The sequence below is a fragment of the Euprymna scolopes genome, chromosome 14 (genome assembly GCF_053919585.1).
Source record: "Euprymna scolopes isolate OS-2025 chromosome 14, ASM5391958v1, whole genome shotgun sequence".
NCBI lineage: Eukaryota > Metazoa > Mollusca > Cephalopoda > Sepiida > Sepiolidae > Euprymna > Euprymna scolopes.
The window spans coordinates 63246028-63252482 of NC_136495.1; the positions used below are offsets into that span (position 1 = coordinate 63246028).

At 34.5% G+C, this 6455-nt stretch overlaps 1 non-coding gene across 1 annotated transcript; it reads left to right on the forward strand.

Moving 5' to 3' along the window:
* Positions 1-1245: 1245 nt before the first annotated feature.
* LOC145293579 (U5 spliceosomal RNA) lies at positions 1246-1368 on the forward strand. The gene has a single exon (XR_013869741.1). It is a non-coding gene; the product is annotated as a U5 spliceosomal RNA (small nuclear RNA).
* Positions 1369-6455: the final 5087 nt, after the last annotated feature.

The window sequence follows — 6455 nt, forward strand, 5'->3', positions numbered from 1 at the left end:
CACTTCCATCGTCGTTGATCTAATACTATAATTACTTTCTATGTAACTTATTATCCCAATATTTTACTGAATATATATATACATATATATATATATATATATATATATATATATATATATATATATATATAGTATACAGAAACTTTGTATAAAAAGAATTCAGTTTAAATTCCCGGGGAAAAACTAAATTTAACCTATCGCAGACTAAGCCCCTACATACTCCGGTTTCAAAAAGTTTATAATTAAAAAAGAAACTTCAACTACATAAGGATTAAAAAGCCTTAACGAGAAATTGTTACATAGAAAGAGACTCATGACTTGCATAAGCCGACTTCTCAAAAGTCTACAATTATAAAAGAGAACTCAACGATATAAGGATGAAAAAAGAAAACCATAACTAATTTATATATATATATATATATATATATATATATATATATATATATATATATATAGAGAGAGAGAGAGAGAGAGAGAGAGAGAGAGAAAGAAAGAGAGAGAGACAGACAGACAGACAGAGAAAAAGAGAGAGAAAGCGGGAGAGATGAAGAGAGGCACATATCCAGAAACAGAAACGATAAATGATAAAACAATTGTAATAATATAGAAATTAACACATTAAGACATGATTGAAAATTGAGTCCCATACGGCCAAGTTAACGTGCGTGAAAGTCATATCCCACGAAGGGGCATTTTAAAGGATACGGAAATAGCCGAGAATGGATCCGTCGGCATTTTCCGGTAGATGTGCTTCTAGCGACCTACAATAAACAGCCTTCTTTTCTAAAGGAGGCAGTAATTCCTAGGAGATTACACCTATAACCAAGTCGGATCAAACCTCATCTTTGAGGGTTGAGGACGGGCCCGTGTTTGTTACAATGACGCCCAGGAAAACATTGGCTGTAATGACAACTGGTCGGAATAACGTAGAGATCCCGTCACCACTATCGATAGACAAATTATGCTGCACATACAATCGATATATTTTTCGAATTAGAGGTGAAGGTCATTGTATTAACCAACAGCATGAGAAAGAAAAACAATTTATTTTAATTATCACAAGGAATTTCTCAAAATTTCTTCAACTTTCTAACCTCTAATATAAACAAAAATCGTGTAGTTAAGTTGGAAAAAAAATTATATGCAAGAATTAATTATTAATTGTGACAAAAGAAAATATAAGCCAAGCGGTTATTGTATGAAAAGCTATAATAAGTAAGCGAGTTCATCTTAAACGAAAGATATGTTCTCTGATTTCCGGCCAATGTCAGCGGATAAATCTTTCGCCTTTTACTAAAGATTTCCGTGGCCGGAAACAATTCAATGAGTCTATGGACTTATTTTTGAGACCCTACATTTTTGTAGGGTAATAATTAAATTAATAACAGATTTTTGTTTTCAAAATTTTCTTCGTGCTTCTGTTGAGATTTCAAAGAAATCTTGGTGCATTATTTCACTGTTAGACTCTTTCACCAAAATCGCTCTTATTTCGTTTCGGTTAATTTCTGATTGTTATCTCTTAAGTAAATTTTGAAGCAATTTTTGAACTCTCGTTTATTGCAGACATTTTTTCACAGCCGATATTATGTATATTGTAATCCTTTTTATTTATTGTAATTATAAATGTAACCGTACGCATCACAACGTAATACGTAAGTTTTCTGACAAATTACTTCGATTTCTACTTCTATATATGAATTATAAAGAATAATACTACTTCTTTGTAATGATATTATCTCAACTTATATATAAAGCAATTTGTCTCTGTGTAAGAGAGAGAGAGAGAGAGAGAGAGAGAGAGAGAGAGAGAGAGAGAGAGAGAGAGGGGGGGAGACAGAGACAGAGACAGAGACAGATTCCTATGGACTACAAAACGGCTGGATCGATTTTTTTTTTTTTAATTTCGCACAAATGTACGTTATGCGTCTGGGGGTGGTCTTGTATCGAAATACCCCCAATAAGTGTCTATAATTGAAAACTTCAATTATAGAAAGAACAATCCTATTTAAGCAGTTTTAACACTCTAATACTGCATAACATCACAAGTGCATTTTAGAAGTTTATCACTGCACAAGTAGAAGGGCCCGGCGTATAAAATCAACAGTAGGTTCTTTGATAATATCGGGATGCGTTCAAAAGAGATGTGTCTATTTAGAGCACAATTAAACCATGATATTTAACTTCTGAATTTTATATTTTAATTGAAGACATGATATAAACATAATTTCATAAAAACAACAATATGTTCACGGCAGTCCAATGTAGACTACTCTACTAGAGTAAGCCAATGAAGAGAGGCATGCGAAGCTTTCTTTCCGGTATACTACAGTGTTTTTCTGACTAGAACAGACAATCAATCGATCTGAATTGGAAAAAAAAAGTGCAATTCCACTGAGTTCTATGATAGGAAAAATATCATAATTGTGGAATAATAGTTTAATTCTGATTCAATCTCGGTAAATTACAATCGTTGTAAAACAATTATGTCTTCTTTTCAGAACGTTGAATGCAAGATAAAAAACAAGCATATTCGCACAATTTTCTTATTTAAATTCAAGCTAGACCAAAAAGTTGCTTAAACAGCACGCGATATCAACGAAGCTTTTGGTCCAGGAACCACTACTGAATGCACAGCACAATGGTGGTTTAAGAAATTTCGTGGCAGCGATGAGAGTCTTGAAGAAAATGAGAGCGTAGTGATCGACCATCAGATGTTGACAATAGTTAATTAAGAGCCTTAGTCGAAGACAATCAAAGCACAACTGTTCGAGGACTAGCTTTTGAATAAGGCTTAATGTATACGATGATTTTCAACCACTTGAGAGCGATTGAAAAGACAAATCTTGATTAATGGGGGCTTCAGGAATTGTACGACAACCAAAACAAACGTCGTTATGAAGTGTTATCGTCCCTTTTTCCGCAACAAGAACGACCTGTTTCTCGAATGGACTGTGACTTGCAATAAAAAGCGTTCTCTACGACAATCGGCAACGTTCAGCTCAGTAGTCAGACGCAGACGAAACTTCACAACACTTCCCGAAGCCAGATTAGCAACAAAAGAAGGGCATGCTTACTGTTAGGTAGTTTGCGACCGGTATCACCCATTATTTTGAATGAAGGCGAAGAAGTACTGTCAACAAATGAATGAAATGCATTAGAAACTTCGACAACAACACCCAGCATTAATAAACAGAAAATCCTCAATTCTTCTCCACAACAATGCCCGATTCCACGTTGCTAAACCGACGATGCAGAACTTGAACGAATTGGGCTACTACACTCTGCTTCATCCGCCATATTCTCTTAGCTACCGACCAACACTTTCCAAACATCTCGACAACTTTCTGCGTGAGAAATGTTAAAAAATCTAAGCGATACCAACAAAGCTTTCAGCGACTTCATTGCCACCAGAACGCAAGATCTTTACATTACTGGCATAAATACACTTATTTTGTGTTGGCAAATTGTGTGTGTTGATTGTGGTGTTTTTTTCCAATCAATAAAGTTTGTTTGGGGCGATATATGTCTTTAAGAATTTAAAAGTTAAAAACCACAAGAACTTTCTCGTCAACTCGATATATGATGATGATTGCAATGTCTTGTCAGACGAGTGCCACTCTCTCAGACACTTAAAGTCCATGAGCCCAAAAATGTCTTTTTTTTAGTCCTACCGGCAAATTCACACGCGCGAGCACACATGACACTGAAGACGGTCATTAGTAGACATGCATATATATACATACACGCACACATACATATATAAACATACATACACACATATATCTATAAACATGCACATATATATACATATATACATACATACACAATACATAATATACAGACATACATATAGACACATACATATATATACACACATATACAAATACAAACACACATGAACATACATATACACATACAAATACGTACACATATATGCACACATACATAAACATACATTTAACTACATATACATACATATATATGCATTTATACACATACATACACATATGCATACACATACATATACATACACACACAAGCATATATACGTATATATATACAAACAGACATAAACATGTATACACACATACATATATACATACATATACACATACATATACATACATATACATACACACGTACATATATAGACATGCATAAACACATAAATACATATGATGATGGCGGCAGATCAATTATTACATAATTCCAGCATTTCAAGCCTACACGCCTCACAACTTTTCCATCGTCACAGGTCTATTTTTATAGACAAATACCCGAGGGAGTATCTATACAAAGATGATGTTACAGATTTTTAGCTTAATACGAGCACTAAATCTCTCTCTCGGTTCAAAATGTTGAGATCCAGCAACAAGCAAGCACAAGATAGCCAGCAACAAGTTAAACTTCAGACCAGCTTAATGCGGGTACTATTCTCTCGCTTTATGTTTTTTAAATCGGAGATTTGCTTCTCCTAGATGGGTTGCCTTCACCACCGTTACGGGAGCCCTCTCCAATCTACATACACATGGAAACAAACACATGCATGCACACATACATGCATACACACAGAATGCACGCAAACATACGTACGCATGTACACATGATGATTGCAACGTCTTGTCAGACGAGTGCCACTCCCTCAGACATTTAAAATTCATGAGCCCAAATTCCTGAGGGAGTATCTATACAAAGATGATGTTACAGAGTCTTAGCTTTGTACGACAGCTAACTCTCTCTCTCTCTCTCTCTCTCTCTCTCTCTCTCTCGGTTCAAAATGTTGAGATCCAGCAACAAGCAAGAGGAAGATAGCCAGCAACAAATTAAACTGCAGACCAGCTTAATGCTGGTACTGGTCTCCCGCTTTATGGTTTTTTAAATCAGAGATTTGCTTCTCCTAGAAAGGTTGCTTTCACTATTGCTTACGGGAGCCCTCTCCACCCCAATACACATATACACACACAAATATACACGGTGCTAGTTGGCAGTTGACCCAGAAAAAGAGTTCATTCACCCTTTGGAAGGTCTTGTTTTTAATCCTTCAGAGAGACTAACAACCCTCCTCACCAAACAAGTCTGGTGGGGGAACGAGTTTAGTCATTCATGCAAACATACACACATAGCGGCACACATACAAGCATGTACCCACACATGCACACACACACACACACTTACACACACATACATGTAAAATACACATGAAGGAGCGTTCCAAAAGTCATATATCCCCAATGATCAGGATGAAGGTGATAGGTATAATTCAATAAGTTTGACATAAAAATTAGAAAAAAACAAAAACAATCCAAAACAAACAATTTGTAGAAGAGACAATCACTCGTTGAAGAGTTAGTGCAACTTTACAAAGGAATGGACGTAGGAGTCAGACGAAAACAAAATCCAACAGATCAGTACTAAAACACCTGGACTTTTTAAAAAATAAAATGTTTGTTTATAATTCTCCCACTTCTGCTGTAGATAATGATGATTATGAAAAATTTCACACATTGTTTTCCAAATAAGTGGACATAGCAATCAGACGAAAAGAAATATCCAACTGAACGCCTGGACGTTTTTTATTTTTATAAATAAAATGTTTGTTTACAAGACACACACTTCTGCTGTAGAAAATGATTATGATGGCAAACTTCACACATTATTTTACAAACAAATGGACGTAGAAATCAGGCGAAAACAAATATCGAACTCGATATATATATATATATATATATATATATATATATATATAATGAGAATAAAAGAAATAGTATTCCGATAAACAGAGAAATAAAAAATAAAAAGGAACAAACCGAGTTATGTGTTCATTAAGGTTTCGTCTTTATTTCACACAGAGGATAAGGCGAAACGTTGAGTAACTAATAACTCGGTTTGTCCCTTTTAATTTTTTCTATTTCTCTCTTTCTTTCTCTCTCAAATCTTTTTATTTAATGTTTATTATTCTTTAAAAAAAAATAATTTACATATACGTACGCTTCGAGCTGCCTACCTCTCTTCACCGCAGATTGACTATATCTACTACAAATCGAACCCGGACCATATGTATTACAGCGCGGCGCGTTAACCGTTACACTAAGATGTCGTAGATGCTTTCGCTGCTCCTTTTTATCGTTTATAAACGTACTTAGATTTCTTGCTGATTCTTTAAACGATAAATACTGTGATTAAACCTTATTTATCGTTTAAAGAAGGCAACCTGAAATCTCACTCTCCCTATTTCTCTCTCTCTCTCTCTCTCTCTCTCTCTCTCTCTCTCTCTCTATATATATATATATATATATATATATATATATTATCAAAATTTGAAATACAGAGTTATTACTAATAAAAACTAAAAACTACTTTTAATAAAATAAACTATTTTTTTTTAATTTTTACCTGGGGATAACTATTTATCAAGGCCTGGCGACCACTTGTCAATAAAAGTTAATGAATGTAAT